The sequence below is a fragment of the Symphalangus syndactylus genome, chromosome X, assembly GCF_028878055.3.
Source record: "Symphalangus syndactylus isolate Jambi chromosome X, NHGRI_mSymSyn1-v2.1_pri, whole genome shotgun sequence".
In the NCBI taxonomy this organism is placed as follows: Eukaryota; Metazoa; Chordata; class Mammalia; order Primates; family Hylobatidae; genus Symphalangus; species Symphalangus syndactylus.
In genome coordinates, this window is record NC_072447.2 from 87,273,629 (window position 1) to 87,295,895 (window position 22,267).

A 22,267-nucleotide genomic window follows, 5' to 3' on the forward strand; every position below is an offset into this window, starting at 1 on the left:
AAGACAGATTCACAGCTAAATTTTACCAGATGTTCAAAGAAGAGCTGGTACCATTCCTACTGAAACTATTCCAAAAAATTGAAGAGGAGGGACTTTTCCCTAACTCATTCTAAGAGACCGGCATCATCTTGATACCAAAACCTGGCAGAGATACAAAAAAAAAAAAAAAAAGAAAACTTCAGGCCAATATATTCGATAAACATCGATGCAAAAATTCTCAAAAGACTATTTGCAAACCACATCCAACAGCGCATCAAAAAGCTAATTCACCATGATCAAGTAGGCTTCATCCCTGGGATGCAAAGTTGATTTAACATGTGCAAATCAATAAATGTGATTCATCACATAAGCAGAACTAAAGACAAAACCACATAATTATCTCAGTAGATGCAGAAAAGGCTTTTAATAAAATTCAACACCTCTTTATGTTAAAAACTCTCAATAAACTATTAAAGGAATATACCACAAAATAATAAGAGACATATATGACAAATCCACAGCCAACATCACACTGAATGGGCAAAAGCTGGAAGCATTCCTCTTGAAAACCTGCACAAGACAAGGATGTCCTGTCTTACCACTCCTTCAACATAGTATTGGAAGTTCTGGCTAGGGCAATCAGACAGAAAAAAAAGACATCCAAACAGGAAGAGAGGAATTCAAACTATCTCTGTTTGCAGATGACATGATCCTATATCTAAAAAACCTCATTGTCTTGTCCCAAAAGCTCCTTCAGCTGATAAACAACTTCAGCAAAGTTGCCCGATACAAAATCAATGTACAAAAATCACTAGCATCCTAGCATCCTTATACACCAACAACAGCGAAACTGAGAGCCAAATCAGGAATGAACTCCCATTCATATTTGTCACACATACACACAAATTACCTAGTAATACAGCTAACTAAGGAAGTGAAAGATTTCTACAAGGAGAACTACAAACCACTGCTCCAAGAAATCAGAGATGACACAAACAGATGGTAAAACATTCCATGCTCATGGATAGGGAGAATCAATATTATTAAAATGCCCATACTGCCCAAACAAATTTATAGATTCAATGCTATGTCTATGAATCTACCAATGACATTCTTCACAGAACTAGAAAAGACTATTTTAAAATTCATATAGAAACAAAAAAGGGCCTAATACCCAAGGCAATCTTAGCAAAAAGAACAAAGCTGGAGGCAACAATTTACCTGACTTCAAACTACACTACAGAGCTACAGTAACCAAAAACGGCATGGTACTGATACAAAACCAGACACATAAACCAATAGAACAGAATAAAGAACCCAGAAATAAGAACACACACATACAACCATAAGATCTTTAACAAACCTGACAAAGACAAGTAATGGGGATAGGATTCCTATTCAATAAATGGCTAGTCATATGCAGAAGACTAAAACTGGATACAAATCCAAGTTTACATAATTTAGCTAATACTTTGGCAAACCAGAGCAGTTTAATAATTTTGCCTGTATAAAAATAGCCATGTCTTTTTCTCTGATTAATCAGTGTTAAGTATAATACAAGTATACATTTCCATTCTACATGGGTATGTTTTTCCTAGACTTATACAGGTTTACTGATCAATTAAACTAGCATTACTTAATGTTTAAGATTATGAAATATGTAAATTTGCATTTAACCAAATTGAATCATTATTCTGATGAACTATGTTTCAATAGTATTTATGCTTTGCAGTATGTCAGCTTCCAGATAATTTTCTAGATCTTTAGGTAACTTAAAACCTTGGACTCATACTGAATTGAGTTAATCAATGGATTCACTAGATGTCTGCATCATTTCTAAAGAAAATAAAACATACCCCACTAACGTTTTTATTTTTTATTTTATAGATATGGGTTCTCACTATGGTGCCAAGGCTGGGCTCAAATTCCTGGGCTCAAGTGCTCCTCTCACCTTGGCCTCCCAAAGTGCTGAGATCACAGGTGTGAGCCATTGCACGTGACCGCAAAACTGTATCTTTAGGTCATGATAATATGTTCATTCTTGCCACTTTGAAATGCTGTATATGGGACGTGGGTGGCTTTAAAATGTGTGTTATGCATATCCATGAACTCTCCTAGTCTGCTATATGCTGGTGTGTGGCAGGCCATTCTCAGTTACCCACCCATTAGTTTCCTTTGTGAAATAGAAGTTACTTTGGTTAAAAATGATAATTAATATAAATGTTTGAGACTATATTTAAGAACAATAATTTTAGAAAAATATGATTGTGTACATGCTTCTGTTTCTCATGGACACTATTAACATTATCCCAAAGCAGCAGTTCTCAGAGGATTTTTGTTTTGTTTTGTTTTTGTTTCTAAACTTCTTTATACTCTTTGTGATGGTTAATATTGACTATCAACTTGATTGAATTGAAGAATGTATTGTTCCTGGGTGTGTCTGGGAGGGTGTTGCCAAAGTAGATTAGCATTTGAGTTAGTGACTTCAAGAGGCAGACCCACCCTCAGTCCAGGTGGGCACTATCTAATCAGCTGCCAGCACGGCTAGGATAAAAGTAGGCCGAGGAATGTGGAAGGACTAGACTGGCTTGAGTCTTCTGTCCTCCATCTTCCTCCCGTGTTGGATACTTCCTGTCCTTGAACATCAGACTCCAAGTTCTTCAGTTTTTGGACTCTTGGACTGACATCAGTGATTTGCCAGGGCCTTCTCTGGCCTTCAGCCACAGACTGAAGGCTACACTATTGGCTTCCTTAATTTTGAGGTTTTGTGACTTGGACTGGTTTCCTGGTTCCTCAGCTTGCAGACACCCCATTGTGGGACTTCACCTTGTAATCATGAGTCAATTTTCCTAATCAACTTCTTTTTATATATTCATCTATCCTGTTAGTTCTGTCTCTTTAAAGAACCCTGACTAATACACTCTTTGAATGTATTGAGGTCTCCAAGGAACGCTGTTATATGAGTTATTTCTTCAAATATTTACCATATTAAAAATTGAAACTAAGAAAAAATTTAATTGCTTCTTTATTGATTCATTTGAAGTTATCAATGATGAATATATTGCATGCTAATAACATCTTAGTAATATTATGAAATTAGTCCTGACCTCACAGATCTCCAAAATAAAGTACAGTGTCAGTCTGTTCCAGAAAATGAAACAGTATAATGAAAGTGCAAACTTGGAAGGCAATTTTTGTTTGACTTGTTTTATAATGTCTGAGTCTGAAAAGCTATTACATGTTTTAATATCTCAGCAACGTTTTCTCAATTTTGATGGATCTCATTTCCTTGGTTTGCTATTTATTGTCTTTAACCTAGATAGGAAAGATTTTGCGTCTTACTAAACTAATTCTCTGTGCTTTTTGTTGATTTGATAAATTTTTATAAGACATACTATTTTATTTTAACTGTTTTTAAGTGTACAATAGGAAGTCATATTTTTTAACCATATAATTTTTGGCGGTATCCATTCCCTCAAGCATTTATTCTTTGTGTTACAAACAATCCATTTACACTCTCTATTTTAAAATGTACAATTACGTTGTTATTGACTATATTGTGCTTGCTTCGGCAGCACGTATCCTAAGATTGGAATGCTACAGAGAAAATTAGTGTGGTCCCTGTGCAAGGATGACATGCAACTTCATGAAGTGTTGAATATTTGTAGTTTAAAATCTTTTTAAAAAGTTATTATAGACTATACTCACCCTGTTGTGCTATCAAATGGTAGATCTTATTTATTCTATTTTTTGTACCCATTAACCTTCCCCACCTTCCCACAGCTCCCAACTACCCTTCCCAGCCTCTGATAACCATCCTTGTACTATGTTTATGAGCTTAATTGTTTTGATTTTTAGATACCACAAATAAGTGAGAACATGCGATGTTTATCTTTCTGTGTCTGTATTACTTCACTTAACATAATGATCTCCAGTTCTATTCATGTTGTTGCAAACGACAGAATCTCATTCTTTTTTATGGCTGAATAGTGCTCCATTGTGTGCTTTATGTTGACTTTATAACATCTTTGCTTATTTTTCTCAGAAGAAAGTGCTAAGTTTCCTTATAATCATGTCTATTTTTATTTTTAAAATTGGTATTGTCACTTTCAAATAGGGAGACAAATATTATTTCTCAGGCATCCGTGATCCTATCTTAAGTGTTCAAATTTTGTGAACACTTTGGATTTTTGCTCTCACAAAGCTGAATCCTTAAATGTAAAATAAACTAAAATAAAATTTGGGGATATGTTTTACATCTAAAACTATCTTTAACATTTTCAAGAAGGTAAACTCATAAAGGATCTGTTTCTTTCTTTGTAAAAAGAGAAGGGCTAGAAATAATAAAATTTGTTTAGTATATTATTGTTAATGAGTTGTATGGGAATAATTATCAAATAAAAAATGTGCAGCTTTCCCTACGTTAAATTTATATGAATAAAATTTTATTAATATAAGTATTTTGGAAACTGTGTGCTTAATTGGAAGTCCCTGAAGATTTGTAAATGCTTCCACTTTTCACAATAGGTTTTAATCTCAGGGAAAACATTGAAACAGTACTTCAAGGTTATGTTGAGTTTTCCTTTATTTGTGAGTCCTGAAGGTGCTTTGTCTGATGTTAGGCAACAGTATAGAGTATTATTTAAAATATTTATCTTGTCTCAATCTTACTTCTTTAATGTGAACCTAGGATCTTCTAGGTCAATGGTTCTCAACTGGAGGGTTCACATAACTTACCTATGGAATTTTATTATAATAGAGATATTTAGGTCTTATTCTTTACTTGATACTTTACTGGATTTCTTTACTTAATATTTTGTATATATTATTGGTATATTCCTAGTATGTTTTATATTTTATGACATATTATGAATCAGGATTATAATATATTATATCTCCATTTTTTCTCTGGAAAACATGTTTATCCATTTTTATAAATCAGATATAACATTCATTATATTCTTTGAAAATAGACTTAAGCATTATCATTGTGGACATTTTGTTTAAAACTTTTTGGATTCCAAAAGACTCCCAGGACTTAACAGCCATGTGTGTTTTGAGAAGAATTTTGGAGGCCTATTTAGAAATCGAAGGTGGAGCCAAGATGGCCGAATAGGAACAGCTCCGGTCTACAGCTCCCAGCATGAGCGACACAGAAGACGGGTGATTTATGCATTTCCATCTGAGATACCAGATTCATCTCACTAGGGAGTGCCAGACAGTGGGCGCAGGACAGTGGAGGTAGCACACTGTGCAAGAGTCGAAGCAGGGCAAGGCACTGTCTCACTCAGGAAGCGCAAGGGGTCAGGGAGTTCCCTTTCCTAGTCAAAGAAAGGGGTGAAAGGCGGCACCTGGAAAATCGGGTCACTCCCATCCTAATACTGCACTTTTCTGATGGGCTTAAAAAATGGCACACCAGGAGATTATATCCTGCACCTGGCTTGGAGGGTCCTACGCCCACGGAGTCTCACTGATTGCTAGCACAGCAGTCTGAGATCAAACTACAAGGTGGCAGTGAGGCTGGGGGAGGGCCACCCACAATTGCCCAGGCCGGCTTAGGTAAACAAAGCAGCTGGGAAGCTCTAACTGGGTGGAGCTCACCACAGCTCAAGGAGGCCTGCCTGCCTCTGTAGGCTCCACTTTTGGGGGCAGGGCAAAGACAAACAAAAAGACAGCAATAACCTCTGCAGACTTAAATGTCCCTGTCTGACAGCTTTGAAGAGAGTAGTGGTTCTCCCAGCATGCAGCTGGAGATCTGAGAACTGGCAGACTGCCTCCTCAAGTGGGTCCCTGACCCCCAAGCAGCCTAACTGGGAGACACCCCCAGTAGGGGCAGACTGACACCTCACACAGCCGGTACTCCTCTGAGACAAAACTTCCAGAGGAATGATCAGGCAGTAGCATTCGTGGTTCACAAAAATCTGCTGTTCTGCAGCCACCGCTGCTGATACCCAGGCAAACAGGGTCTGGAGTGGACCTCTAGCAAACTCCAACGGACCTGCAGCTGAGGGTCCTGTCTGGTAGAAGGAAAACTAACAAACAGAAAGGACATCCACACCAAAAACCCATCTGTACGTCACCATCATCAAAGACCAAAAGTAGATAAAACCAAAAAGATGGGGAAAAAACAGAGCAGAAAAACTGGAAACTCTAAAAAGCAGAGTGCCTCTCCTCCTCCAAAGGAACACAGTTCCTCACCAGCAACGGAACAATGCTGGATGGAGATTGACTTTGACGAGTTGAGAGAAGAAGGCTTCAGATGATCAAACTACTCCTAGCTACAGGAGGAAATTCAAACCAATGGCAAAGAAGTTAAAAACTTTGAAAAAAAATTAGATGAATGTATAACTAGAATACCCAATACAGAGAAGTGCTTAAAGGAGCTGGTGGAGCTAAAAGCCAAGGCTCGAGAACTACGTGAAGAATGCAGAAGCCTCAGGAGCTGATGAGATCAACTGGAAGAAAGGGTATCAGTGGTGGAAGATGAAAGGAATGAAAGGAAGCTAGAAGAGAAGTTTAGAGAAAAAAGAATAAAAAGGAACGAACAAAGCCTCCAAGAAATATGGGACTATGTGAAAAGACCAAATCAACAACTGATTGGTGTACTTGAAAGTGATGGGGAGAATGGAACCAAGTTAGAAAGCACTCTGCAAGATATTATCCAGGAGAACTTCCCCAATCTAGCAAGGCAGGCCAACATTCAGATTCAGGAAATACAGAGAACGCCACAAATATACTCCTCCAGAAGAGCAACTCCAAGACACATAATTGTCAGATTCACCAAAGATGAAATGAAGGAAAAAATGTTAAGAGCAGCCAGAGAGAAAGGTCGGGTTACTCACAGAGGGAAGCCCATCAGACTAACAGCGGATCTCTCAGCAGAAACTCTACAAGCCAGAAGAGAGTGGGGGCCAAAATTCAACATTCTTAAAGAAAAGAATTTTCAACCCAGAATTTCATATCCAGCTAAACTAAGCTTCATAAGTGAAGGAGAAATAAAATCCTTTACAAACAAGCAAATGCTGAGAGATTTTGTCACCACCAGGCCTGCCCTAAAAGAGCTCCTGAAGGAAGCACTAAACATGGAAAGGAACAACCAGTACCAGTCACTGCAAAAAACATGCCAAATTGTAAAGGCCATTGAGGCGAGGAAGAAACTGCATCAACTAACAAGCAAAATAACCAGCTAACATCATAATGACATGATCAAATTCACACATAACAATATTAACTTTAAATGTAAATGGGCCAAATGCTCCAATTAAAAGACACAGAATGGCAAATTGGATAAAGAGTCAAGACCCATCAGCGTGCTGTATTCAGGAAACCCATCTCACGTGCAGAAACACACATAGGCTCAAAATAAAGGGATGGAGGAAGATCTACCAAGCAAATGGAAAACAAAAAAAGGCAGGGGTCGCAATCCTAGTCTCTGATAAAACAGACTTTAAACCAACAAAGATCAAAAGAGACAAAGAAGGCCATTACATAATGGTAAAGGGATGACTTCAACAAGAAGAGCTAACTATCCTAAATATATATGCACCCAATACAGGAGCACCCAGATTCATAAAGCAAGTCCTAAGTGACCTACAAAGAGACTTAGACTCCCAAACAATAATAATGGGAGACTTTAACACCCCACTGTCAACATTAGACAGATCAAAGAGACAGAAAGTTGACAAGGATACCCAGGAATTGAACTCAGCTCTGCACCAAGTGGACCTAATAGACATCTACAGAACTCTCCACCCCAAATCAACAGAATATATATTTTTTTTCAGCACCACACCACACCTATTCCAAAATTGACCACATAGTTGGAAGTAAAGCTCTCCTCAGCAAATGTAAAAGAACAGAAATTATAATAAACTGTCTCTCAGACCACAGTGCAATCAAATTAGAACTCAGGATTAGGAAACTCACACAAAACTGCTCAACTACATGGAAACTGAAAAACCTGCTCCTGAATGACTACTGGGTACATAACAAAATGAAGGCAGAAATAAAGATGTTCTTTGAAACCAACGAGAACAAAGACACAACATACCAGAATCTCTGGGACACATTCAAAGCAGTGTGTAGAGGGAAATTTATAGCACTAAATGCCCACAAGAGAAAGCAGGAAAGATCTAAAATTGACACCCCAACATCACAATTAAAAGACCTAGAAAAGCAAGAGCAAAGACATTCAAAAGCAAGCAGATGGCAAGAAATAACTAAAATCAGAGCAGAACTGAAGGAAATAGGGACACAAAAAAACCCTTCAAAAAATTAATGAATCCAGGAGCTGGTTTTTTGAAAAGATCAACAAAATTGATAGACCACTAGCAAGACTAATAAAGAAGAAAAGAGAGAAGAATCAAATAGATGCAATAAAAAATGATAAAGGGGATATCACCACCGATCCCACAGAAATACAAACTACCATCAGAGAATACTACAAACACCTCTATGCAAATAATCTAGAAAATCTAGAAGAAATGGATAAATTCCTTGACACATACGCCCTCCCAAGACTAAACCAGGAAGAAGTTGAATCTCTGAATAGACCAATAACAGGCTCTGAAATTGTGGCAATAATCAATAGCTTACCAACCAAAAAGAGTCCAGGTACAGATGGATTCACAGCCGAATTCTACCAGAGGTACAAGGAGGAACTGGTACCATTCCTTCTGAAACTATTCCAATCAACAGAAAAAGAGGGAATCCTCCCTAACTCATTTTATGAGGCTAGCATCATCCTGATACCAAAGCCTGGCAGAGACACAAACAAAAAACAGAATTTTAGACAAACATCCTTGATGAACATCGATGCAAAAATCCTCAATAAAATACTGGCAAACTGAATCCAGCAGCATATCAAAAAGCTTATCCACCATGATCAAGTGGGCTTCATCCCTGGGATGCAAGTCTGTTTCAACATACGAAAATCAATAAATGTAATCCAGCATATAAACAGAACCAAAGACAAAAACCACCTGATTATCTCAATAGATGCAGAAAAGGCCTTTGACAAAATTCAACAACCCTTCATGCTAAAAGCTCCCAATAAATTAGGTATTGATGGAATGTATCTCAAAATAATAAGAGCTATCTATGACAGACCCACAGCCAATATCATACTGAATGGGCAAAAACTGGAAGCATTCCCTTTGAAAACTGGCACAAGACAGGGATGCCCTCTCTCACCACTCCTATTCAACATAGTGTTGGAAGTTCTGGTCAGGGCAATTAGGCAGGAGAAGGAAATAAAGGGTATTCAATTAGGAAAAGAGGAAGTCAAATTGTCCCTGTTTGCAGATGACATGATTGTATATCTAGAAAACCCCGTTGTCTCATCCCAAAATCTCCTTAAGCTGATATGCAACTTCAGCAAAGTCTCAGGATACAAAACCAATGTACAAAAATCAGAAGCATTCTTATACACCAATAACAGACAAACAGAGAGCCAAATCATGAGTGAACTCCCATTCACAATTGCTTCAAAGAGAATAAAATACCAAGGAATCCAACTTACAAGGGACATGAAGGACCTCTTCAAGGAGAACTACAAACCACTGCTCAATGAAATGAAAGAGGATACAAACAAATGGAAGAACATTTCATGCTCATGGGTTGGAAGAATCAGTGTCGTGAAAATGGCCATACTGCCCAAGGTAATTTATAGATTCAATGCCATCCCCATCAAGCTATCAATGACTTTCTTCACAGAAGCGGAAAGAACTACTTTAAAGTTCATATGGAACCAAAAAACATCCCGCATCACCATGTCAATCCTAAGCCAAAAGAACAAAGCTGGAGGCATCACGCTACCTGACTTCAAACTATACTACAAGGCTACAGTAACCAAAACAGCAAGGTACTGGTACCAAAACAGAGATATAGATCAATGCAACAGAACAGAGCCCTCAGAAATAATGCCGCATATCTACAACTATCTGATCTTTGACAAACCTGACAAAAACAAGCAATGGGGAAAGGATTCGCTATTTAATAAATGATGCTGTGAAAACTGGCTAGCCATATGTAGAAAACTGAAACTGGATCCCTTCCTTACATCTTATACAAAAATTAATTCAAGATGGATTAAAGACTTACATGTTAGACCTAAAACCATAAAAACCCTAGAAGAAAACCCAGGTATTACCATGCAGGATATAGGCATGGGCAAGGACTTCATGTCTAAAACACCAAAAGCAATGTCAACAAAAGCCAAAGTTGACAAATGGGATCTAATTAAACTAAAGAGCTTCTGCACAGCAAAAGAAACTACCATCAAAGTGAACAGGCAACCTACAAAATGGGAGAAAGTTTTCGCAGCCTACTCATCTGACAAAGGGCTAATATCCAGAATCTACAATGAACTCAAACAAATTTACAAGAAAAAAACAAACAACCCCATCAAAAATGGGCAAAGGACATGAACAGTCACTTCTCAAAAGAAGACATTTATGCAGCCAAAAAACACATGATAAAATGCTCATCATCACTGGTCATCAGAGATATGCAAATCCAAACCACAATGAGATACCATCTCACACCAGTTAGAATGGCCATCATTAAAAAATCAGGAAACAACAGGTGCTGGAGAGGATGTGGAGAAATAGGAACACTTTTACACTGTTAGTGTGACTGTAAACTAGTTCAACCATTGTGGAAGGCAGTGTGGCGATTCCTTAGGGATCTAGAACTAGAAATACCATTTGACCCAGCCATCCCATTACTGGGTATATACCGAAAGGACTATAAATCATGCTGCTATAAAGACACATGCACACGTATGTTTATTGCAGCACTATTCACAGTAGGAAAGACTTGGAACCAACCCAAATGTCCAACAATGATAGACTGGATTAAGAAAATGTGCCACATATACACCATGGAATACTATGCAGCCATAAAAAACGATGAGTTCATGTCCTTTGTAGGGACATGGATGAAACTGGAAATCATCATTCTCAGTAAACTATCCCAAGGACAAAAAACCAAACACCACGTGTTCTCATTCATAGATGGGAATTGAACAATGAGAACACATGGACACAGGAAGGGGAACATCACACTCTGGGGACTGTTGTGGTGTGGGGGGAGGGGGTAGAGACAGGATTAGGAAATATACCTAATGCTAAATGACAAGTTAATGGGTGCAGCACATCAACATGGCACATGGATACATATGTAACAAACCTGCACATTGTGCACGTGTACCCTAAAGCTTAAAGTATTATAATAATAAAATAAAATAAAATAAAAAACTTTGTGGTTGACTTTATTATCTCATTTTGCATACCACAGAAACAACTATATTTCTGTCAGTTACATTATTCATTATGATCTTTCATCAGCTCTCTCAGGCTTGAAAATTATCCGTAATAAATTAGCCACTGTGAGTTTAAGTCACTGTTACTTATAGATAATTACTATTTTAATCTGATGCTTTCCTGAAAATTCTACAATCAGCTACAGTTCAGAATTCTTGTCTTCAACCAAGTAATGTCTCAGAGCCCTGTGGAAAAGGAGTGCACCAGATACTTCAAAGTGTTGACACTTCAAAGAATGCTCTGGGGTACTTCTGATGGCATCCTTTCAAAAATTTAAAACTTGATCAGTGTGTTGAGTCAAGATTTTCAGGACTCTTTAATTGTGAAGCAGATGGGTTCATGTGACTGCTAATCCAAGATGTAGAGGAACAGGAATTAATTAAATGGAACCGAATAAACTAATGAAGGATGATTGCAAATCATTAGAAAAGCACTGTAAGGAAGTGGGAGAGAGTGCTTAATGCTTAATGGATAAATATAAAAGCATAGTTCTGTTTTAGGGACTTTGAGAAACAGGAGTTTGTGGTAGCACTGATTTTAATGCTTATTTAAGTTTCTCCAGTGTCTCCGAGGGCAGATCTAAGGAATAGGAATAGTTGAATTGATCATAATTTTTTTCTAGATTAGGTTTTGATCAGCGTAGCCTCAGAAGAAAGATAAAGAGGAAAAGAAGTTGAAGTAGCTAATGAGAGAGTGGTTGACTTCATGTACTATGAAGTCTAGTTTCATCTATTTCCTGCCTCCACATCCAACTCTGATTGTTTTGAAGCAAATCTCAGAGTTATATATCACCTGTAAATAATTATTTATTTCTAAAAGATAAGAACTATATTTAACATATTTGTTAAAATTATGTTAAATATACCAAAATGCCATACAGTTATCACACTTAAAAATTCATCACTCCTTGAAATAGGAATGCTTTTACACTGTTGGTGGGAGGGTAAACTAGTTCAACCATTGTGGAAGACAGTGTGGCGATTCCTCAGGGATCTACAACCAGAAATACCATTTGACCCAGCCATCCCATTACTGAGTATATACCCAAAGGATTATAAATCATGTTACTATAAAGAAACATGCACACGTGTGTTTATTACGGCACTATTCACAATAGCAAAGACTTGGAACCAACCCAAATGTCCATCAGTGAAAGACTGGATTAAGAAAATGTGGCACATATACACCATGGAATACTATGCAGCCATAAAAAAGGATGAGTTCATGTCCTTTGTAGCGACATGGATGAAGCCGGAAACCATCATTCTGAGCAAACTATCGCAAGGACAGAAAACCAAACACTGCATGCTCTCACTCATAGGTGGGAATTGAACAACGAGAACACTCGGACACAGAGTGGGGAACATCACACACTGGGGCCTGTCATGGGGTGGGGGGATGGGGGAGGGATAGGATTAGGAGAAATACCTAATGTAAATGATGAGTTAATGGGTGCAGCAAACCAACATGGCACATGTATACATATGTGACAAACCTGCACGGTGTGCACATGCATCCTAGAACTTAAAGTATAATAAAAAAATTCATCACTCCTTAAAATTACCAAATATCTAATGTTGAATTTCCAGTTATCTCATAAATACTATAATATTCTTTTAGCAACTGTTTGTTTGAATCAGGATCCAAATAAGGTCCCCACATTAGGACTGAATGGTAAACTATTATCTGTTTTAATTTGTAAATTTCTTCTCCATTTTTCCCTTTTGTAATGTATTTATTGAAGAAACTAGGTCATTTGTCTTATAAACTTTTCTAAGGTCTGAATTTTGATGATTGCGTCTCAGAGGTACCATTTACATTTCACTGCCCCCTGCATTTCCCATAAATAGGTAGTTGTATCCAAAGGCTTGATCAGATTCATGTATGACTTTTCTTAGGAGGGGTAGGAATACTTCATTGGGTGGTGTAGCATTCTTCCATCAGGGGCCTATTGTATGTGAGGCTGTTTCTTCTTGAGATGTTTGTAGCAGTTGATGTAAAATGTGTAGATGCATTAATTAATTTGGGTTGCAAAATGGTAATATCCTAATTGTAACATTCCTTCTTAATTTATTATCTGGACTACTTCTATAAAGGGAAACTTCACCTGATCAACTATTTGGTTACTATAAGATACATATTATATTCAGGAGAGGCAAGGCAAGTGTTGAGTTTTTTCCTTTACCAAGTTTCAAAATGGTGTTGTTCACTAGCAGCTTCCAATGGTGAAAAATTTATTTACTTAAACCTTCATTATGATTAGAATGATTGATATGTTTCCGTCCCTGGCAGTTATTATCTTTATGGGTGCTCAAATTGTTCCTCTTCGACCTGTAGTAGTCTGTTCAAGTTGTCTCCTGAGTTTTTTGACATGGCCCCCAGTAGTCTAATAATAGATTCTTTATTTCTAATATGACAAGGTGTTCCAGGCTCATCTTGTACCTTTTCTGCCCAAAACCTTGAATTTCAGCAAGTAACACTGCTTCAGTTTAGAGGGAATGGTTTTTTCAAGACTACAATCAGGGTACTAGGAGTGCTCTTTGTTTCTGGGATGATCATTATTTTTAGGTGTTTTCAGTAGACAGAGTTAAAGTTAAGAACTTATTTAAAAGATAAAATACTTTATGAGTTCATACTGACACTTAAAATTCAAATCCCAGAACACAAGTTTTAAATTAACCTCTTTGATCTTACTTCTGTATCTGTTTTCTCCAATGTTGTGAATCTCAATTCTCAGTCACCAGGAATGACATAAATAAGAGATGTGTGAATTTCTTTTTCTGTGACTGCATTGTTCATTTCTCTAGTCCATTTATAAAGGGTAGTTATTCTTCCCTTTGTTAAAAGCACTTTTATATGTTAGGCATGTTAACCTTTTGTTGAAAATTGTTTTTCCAATTTTGCCATTATTTTTTCTTTGCTTATGGAGCGTCTTTTGTCATGCAAATTAAAAATATATAATAAAATTTATCTACCTTTTCTCTTTTTGCTTTTAGATTTCAAGTCATAGTTAGGAAATTTTTTCCTATTCCTAAGTTATAATGTAATTTACCCATATATATTTTCGTATATGTATGTTTTCATTTTTTACACTGAAATCTTTTTATCTATGTAAAGTTTGCTTTATTGTATGGTTTGAGGAATAGATATAATGTTTTCTTTCCCCCATGTGGCTTTTTAGTTATTCTTATGCCAATTATTAAGAGGTTTATATTTTCTTTACTGACTTCAACTGCAGCCTGAATCGAAAGCTGTAGGTGCCCTGTCTGTACCCCTTTACCCTTATCACTTCAGCGCATGTCCACAGGACTTCCAATTACCATCAACTTCCTTTCTTTATCTAAGGTGTTTTCTCTTGCTACCAGAACCTGCTTTGCCCATACATGGTGGGCTAGAAGTACTTGGAAACACACCGGTAAAGCAGCCTACAACTAATGACTAATAAAAGTTGATTACAAAATAAGCCTTAGGAGGGATAACCCTGAGGCATGCGTTCTGCCCAGAATAACTAGCAGAAGTAAGCTCTAAATACACACAGAGATAACTTCCTTGATGATAAACCCTTTATTGGCTACCTTTTTGTTTGTTTGTTTCAATTCCCCACTCTCTTGTTGGTATTTCCTAGGATCACTACACAAATAAACTGTACTCTAAATCCCCATTTCAGGAGCTCCTTCTGGGGAAACCCAAACTAAGACACTTAGTTTATCATATACTATATTTGCATATTGTAATCGAATTTTCTACTATTTTCCATTAGTCTGTATGTTTATTCATGCTCCAACACCATATTGTTTTAGTTATAGAAGCTTTATAATGAGTGTTAAAATCAGGCACTAACAGCTTCTCCTTGCTCTTTTGTCTCAGGGTTTCCCTAGCTATGCTTCAATTGTTTGTTTTTTTTTCTGTGAACTTTGTAATTACCTTTTCAAGCTTCAGGAAAAAAAAATTATATTGAGAATGCATTAAATTAATGATTTTCAAGTAATTGAATTATTATGATTTTCTTTCTTCCTATCTGTATTAGTCAGCTTGGGCTGCTATAACAAAATACCATAAACTGAGTGGCTTAAACAACAGACGTGTATTTCTCCCAGTTCTGGAGACTGGGAAGTCTGAAATAAAAGTGACAGCTGATTCAGTTACTAGTGAGGGCCACCTTCCTGATCTGCAGGAACTGCCTTCTTTCTGTGTTCTCATTTGGTGTAGGGAGTTTCCTCTTCTTATAAAGCTGCTGCTCATTCCATCATGAGGGCTCTACCATTATGATCCCATGTTACTCTAATTACTTCCCAAAGACCCCATCTCTAAACACCATTACATTTCGGATTTGGGCTTTGACTATGAATTTTGGGGGAACACAATTTAGTCCATAGCATTCTGCCTCCAGTCTTCCAAAATTTATATTTATGTCTTTCTCACATGCAAAATGCATTCATTCCATCCTAACAACCCCAGAAGTCTTAACTCATTCCTGTATCAGCTCTAAAGTCCAAAGTCTCATCTAAATATCACCTAAATCAGTTATGGGTAAAATTTAAGGTACAAGTGAATCTGAGGCATAATTTCCCTCCAGCTGTGAGCCTGCAAAACTAAATAATTTATGTGCTTTCAAAATAAGTGGTGAGACAGGCATGGGATAGATATTCCCATTTCAAAGGGAGATATGGGAGGAAAGAAAGGCATGATGGGTTCCAAGCAAGCCCAAAATTTAACAATGTAAATTCTATTAGATCTTAAGGCTTGAGAATAATCCTCCTTGGTTCAATGTTTTGCCTTCCAGACCCACCAGGGCTGTAGTCCTGCTTACTAGTCTCTGCTCAGTAGAGGTCATGCTCCCAAAGTTCTGGGTTACCACAATCCCAAGGCTCCACAAGGTGGTCCTGACCCCAGATTTATCTCAGTTTTCAAACTTACTTGAACAAAATTATGCAAAGTAGTTACATGATTTAAAAAGAGTTCCTTTATTTTAGTTTATTTCCCTTTTGTAATTTCTAATTTTGTATATTTCAGCTTTCTCTCTTTCATATTTGATTTGATTAACTGTGTCATGTGCTAGCATATTTTGTGACTTTTTAAAAAGAATTACATTTAGGATTTATTTATTATTTCTACCATTTTTATTCGAACTCATTGATTTCTGCTTCACATTAGTTAAGTTTTTCCATTTCCTCTTAGTTTACTTCGTTTCTGTTTTCTTGCTTTCCTTTTAACTTTTATTTCAGATTTAGTGGTACATGTACATGTTTGTTATATAGGTAAATTGTATGTTCCAGGGGTTTGATGTACAAATTATTGCATCACTCAGGTAATCAGCAGAGTACCTGATAAGTAGTTTTTCAATCATCTCTCCTCTCACTCTCCACCCTCAAGTAGGCCCGTGTCTGTTGTTGCCTTCTTTATGTAAATATGTACTGAATGTTACGCTCCCCCTAGTAAGTGAGAACATGAAGTATTTTGTTTTCTGTTTCTGCATTAGTTCACTTAGGATAATGGACTCCAGCTCCATCCGTGTTGCTGTAACAGAAATGATCTAATCTTTTTTATGGCTGCATAGTATTCCATAATGTATGTGTACCACATTTTCTTCATCCAGTCTACCATTGATGGACGTTTAGGCTGATTCCATGTCTTTGCTATTGCGAATATTGCTGCAATGAACATAAGCGTACATGTGTCTTTATGGTAGGACAATTTATATTCCTTTGGGTATACACCCAATAATGGAATTGTGGAGTTTAATAATAATTATGTTTTAAGTTCTTTGAGAAATCGCCAAACTGCTTTCCACAGTAGCTGAACTAATTTACATTCCCACCAGAAGTGTATAAGCTTTTTGAATCTGAGTGCTCCTGTGTTTGGTGTGTATATATTTAGGATAGTTAGGTCTTCTTGTTATGTAATGTCTTTGTTTGTATTCTTTGATCTTCACTGATTTAAAATCTGTTTTGTCTCAAATTAGAATAGCACCCCCTGCTTTTTTCTGTTTTCCACTTTCTTGTTGGATTTTTCTTCATCCCTTTACTTTGAGCCTATGGGTATCATTGCATGTATGATGGGTCTCTTGAAGGCACTATACTGTTGGTTCTTGCTTCTTTATCCAACTTGCTACTCTGTGCCTTTCACTGGGGACTTTTAGATCATTTACATTCAAAGTTAGCATAGATATATGTGAATTTGATACTGCCAGCCTATTTTTAGCTGGTTATTATGCATACTTGTTTGTGTGACTGCCTTATAGTTTCAATGAACTATGTACTTAAGTATATTTTTGTAGTGGCTAGAAACAGCCTTTCTTTTCCATAGTTAGCACTTCCTTCAGGACCTCGTAAAGCATGTCTGGTGGTAACAAATGCCCTTAACATTTGTTTGTCTAAAAATGATTTTGTTTGTCTAAAAATGATTTTGTTTCTCCTTCACTTATAAATCTTAGTTTGGTGGATATAAGATTCTTGGTTGAAAGTTGTTTTCTTTAAGAATGCAGAGCCCCTTTTGGCTCTCTGACTAGCATCATGGCAGTTGGCAAGAACAAGCACATTACGAAAGGTGGCAAAAAGGGAGCCAAGAAGAAAGTGGTTGATCCATTTTCTAAGAAAGATTGGTATGATGTGAAAGCACCTGCTATGTTCAATATAAGAAATATTGGAAAGATGCTTGTCACCAGGACCCAAGGAACCAAAATTGCAATTGATGGTCTCAAGGGTCGTGTGTTTGAAGTGAGTCTTGCTGATTTGCAGAATGATGAAGTTGCATTTAGAAAATTCAAGCTGATTACTGAAGATGTTCAGGGTAAAAATTGCCTGACTAACTTCCATGGCATGGATCTTACCTGTGACAAAATGTGTTCCACAGTCAAAAAATGGCAGACAATGATTGAAGCTCATGTTGATGTCAAGACTACCGATGGTTACTTGCTTCATCTGTTCAGTGTTGGTTTTACTAAAAAATGTAACAATCAGATATGGAAGACCTCTTATGCTCAGCACCAACAGGTCCGCCAAATCCAGAAGAAGATGATGGAAATCATGACCCGAGAGGTGCAGACAAATGACTTGAAAGAAGTGGTCAATAAATTGATTCCAGACAGCATTGGAAAAGATGTAGAAAAGGCTTGCCAATCTATTTATCCTTTCATGATGTCTTAGTTAGAAAAGTAAAAATGCTGAAGAAGCCCAAGTCTGAATTGGGAAAGCTCATGGAGCTTCATTGTGAAGGCAGTAGTTCTGGAAAAGCCACTGGGGACGAGACAGGTGCTAAAGTTGAACGAGTTGATGGATATGAACCACCAGTCCAAGAATCTGTTTAAAGTTCAGACTTCAAATAGTGGCAAATAAAAAGTGCTATTTGTGATGGTTTGCTTCTGAACATTCTTTTTTTAAAAAGAATCTGACAGCTTGGTTCTGGAAAAAAAGCCACTGGGGACAAGACAGGTGCTAAAGTTGAACGAGCTGATGGATATGAACCACCAGTCCAAGAATCTGTTTAAAGTTCAGACTTCAAATAGTGGCAAATAAAAGTGTTATTTGTAAAAAAAAAAAAAAAATGCAGAATATAGGATTCTAATCTCTTCTGGCTTATAGTGTTTCTGCTGAAAGGTCTGCTGTTAGCCTGAGAAGTTTCCTTTGTAGTAGGCCTTCTCCCTCTTTCTAGCTGCCTTTAACATTTTTTCTTTCATTTTGGCCTCAGAGAATCTGTTTACTATGTGTCTTGGGGATGGTCTTCTTGTGTAGTATTTCACAGGAATCTCTGCATTTCCTGAATTTAAGTGTTGGCATCTCTAATGAGGTTGGAGAAGTTTTCATGAATGATATCCTGAAATATGTTCTTCAAGTTGCTTGCTTTCTCTCCCCCTCTTTCAGGGACACCAATGAGTCATAGAGTTGGTTGCGTTACACAATCTCATGTTTCTCAGAGGTTTTATACATTCTTCTTTATTTTTTCTTTATTTTTGTCTAAGTTATTTTAGAAAGCCAGTCTTTGAACTCTGAGATACTTTCCTCACATTTGCTGATTCTGCTATTAATACTTGTGATTGTATTCTGAAATTCCTGAAGTGAGTTTTTAAGCTCTATGGGATCAGTTTGGTTCTTTCTTAAAACAACCATTTTGTCTTTTATCTTATATTATTTTACTGAATTCCTTAGAATCCTGGGTTTGGGTTTTGACTTTATCCTGAATCTTGATAATCTTTGTTTCTGTTTATATTCTTACTAATATTTGTGCCATTTCAGCCTGGTTAAGAACCATTGTTGGGTTACTAGTGCAGTTGTTTGGATTTCAGAAGACACTCTGGCTTCTTGAGTTGCCAATGTTCTCACACTAGTACTTTCTCATTTTTGTGGGCTAATGTTCCTTCAGTCTTTGAAGTTGCTGTCTTTTTTTTTTTTTTAATTTTGTTTGGTGTCCTTGGACGTTTGATTGTGGTATAAGATGTGTTTAGTCAACTGGCTTCATTTATGCAAGATTTTAGAGAACCAAGGCTCAGCTCAAAACTCCTCTACTGTGTGCTCTAACTCTGCAGGCCTGGTATTGAGATCCCAGCTTTGTTCTCTGGCTCTTCAGGTTAGTGGCCTGTTGCACTGGCGGGGCCAAGGTGTTCCTGGACTGCTGGTTACAAAGCTCTAATGGGTGGTATCAGCCAAAATGCTTCATTGGGCAGTACCAGTGGGATCTGTGCTCATATGCATGTGCTAGCAACATCAATGTGGTAGGATGCATGCTTGTCAACTGTGCTGGTGGGCACGGTGGTGCTGGCCTCCATGTGGGCATTCACAGTGATGGCAGTGGTGGTTCAGCACATGGTGGGGTGGGGCTCTAGCATAGTGCATGTGTTCACCCTGGTGATGGTGTCAGCTTGGTGTAGGGAGCTGGTGGGTTCAGGGCTGGTGCTCTCCATGCACCCATTCATGCTGGTGGCAGGGGTGGTACAGGGTGGGGTGAAGGGACCCTGGGTTCTGTGTGCAGATTCATACTAGTAGCAGTGTCAGTGTGGGAGTGAGGCACTGATGGCCATGGGGCTGGAGCTCTCCAACAGTCAGGCACACTCTGCCAGCACAGGAGCTATAATATAAGCCCTCAGGAGGCACCCAGGCTCAGTATCTGAGGCTGCACTGCAAGCAACCATGTTCAGGCTGGGGCCCTAGGAGAGGCCAGCAGACAGGGTTGTGCACAGGTTGGACCTGCCCCATCTCATGTACCAGATTTTCCTGCTTTGTTCAAGTCCAACAGTTCCCCTGAAGCTAAAGTCTCTGAGGGGAACAAGACTAGCTTTAGGGGATGGGCATCCCTAGCCGTGCTTCACTACAGATGCTCCCACACCAAGACCCCTGGGTTCTACATCAGCTGGAGTTCTGTCCCTACCACCTCCTTAAGCAAATCTGCCTGCCAGCTCTAGTGTCTGTGGGGATTGTGGGATCTCCAGCTGTCAAGATTCTAGATATCCGTGGGGAGAATCTGTCATTTCTTGCCTGCTCAACTCACCCCTTCCCCAGGAGTCACTGAGGGCCAGGAATGAGTCCTGATGTGTTCTAGCCCCAGGCAGGGTTTCTAGCTTCTTCCTGCTTTAGAACAACACCTGTGTCTTTCTTTCATCCACTCTTAATGCATTCCCTCCAAAGCTCTGCTTAGGGTGTGCCAGTCTTCCTGTTGTTCTTCCAGATGTTTCTCCTGGTTGTATCTAGTCGGCCATCTTATCTGTCTTTTCTAGCCTTTTGAAAAGTGTTTAATTAATTTATTTTTAATTTTTATTGATGTTGGTGTTTTTATATAGGTATTTAATATTATAAAATTTCATCTGATATCTGGTTAGCCATATAACATAGGGTTCGATATTTCATGTTTTCTTTATTATTAAATTTAATACATTATGTCATTTTACTTTCTATTTCCCACTTGACTAAAAGGTTGTTTAGTACTATGTTTTGTCTTAATTTTCTAGGTAGAAAAACCATTTTTTGGTGGTGGGATGACTGTTAATTTCTTGTTTTATTGCATTATAGTCAAAGAATGCAGTTTGTATAATATTTATTCTTAGAAATTTATTGAGATTTTCTTTGGGGCTAAAATATGGGTAGTTTTGTGAATGATTTATGGTCATTTAAAAAGAAAGTACAGTTTCTATGAGTGTGGTTTATGAGTTGAAGTTATATTACATATATTTTATTGATTATCCTGTTTAGTTGTTCTGCATTGTTACTATATTTTCCACTTGATATGTACTGAACAGAATGAGGTGTACCAAAGTCCTCTATTATTAATTCTTATTTCTATTACTTCTTGTATCCCTTATAGTTTCTGTTTTATTAAATTGTTGCTCCCATTGTGTATACAAATAATAATAGTAGTAATAATAAAGATATTATCATAACATTGTGAATTTTAGTTACATTTTAAAGCATCCTTGTTCTTTTTGAGGTTTTTGTTCTGAATTAGGTGTCAAAATTGTGAGTCTTGCTTTGTTGTTATTTTATTTCTATTTACCTGATATTACTCCATATGTCCTTATTTGTTGTTTTCTGCCTTTCCCTCTCTATCCTTTCCTTGTGGTGTTCCAATTTTGTGTATATAGATTGGAATAATCCTACCATTCAGTGATACTCTGTTCAGTTTTAAAAGTTTTTTTCTCTATGTTTTATTTTTATAGTTTCTATAGCTGGGTAATTAAGGTTTTACTGGGTTTTCCCTCCCTGCAATTCAGCTTGGAAACACTGAAGGCTGTATGCTGTATTTGTCAAAACTCCTAGAACTCTACACCATAAACAAACAACTTTTTTGTATATAAATTGTAGTGGAAATTATAAGGCTCATCTTATTTGTTTTCCTTCTCTGAGGGATCACGGTCTTTTGTTGCCTGATGCCTCAAATCTTGGAAACTATTGTTTAATACACTTTGATTATTGATTTAGTTGTTTCATGTAGGAGAGTAAATCTCCTTTCTGTTACTTCGTCTTGGCCCAAAATGGAAA

General features: G+C 37.4%; 1 non-coding gene and 1 pseudogene across 1 annotated transcript; both read left to right on the forward strand.

Moving 5' to 3' along the window:
• The first annotated feature begins 3,538 nt into the window (after positions 1-3,538).
• Positions 3,539-3,645, forward strand: LOC129476526 (U6 spliceosomal RNA). The gene has a single exon (XR_008654966.1). It is a non-coding gene; the product is annotated as a U6 spliceosomal RNA (small nuclear RNA).
• Positions 3,646-17,815: 14,170 nt separating this feature from the next.
• LOC129475679 (small ribosomal subunit protein eS1-like) lies at positions 17,816-18,653 on the forward strand (annotated as a pseudogene).
• The last annotated feature ends 3,614 nt before the right edge of the window (positions 18,654-22,267 follow it).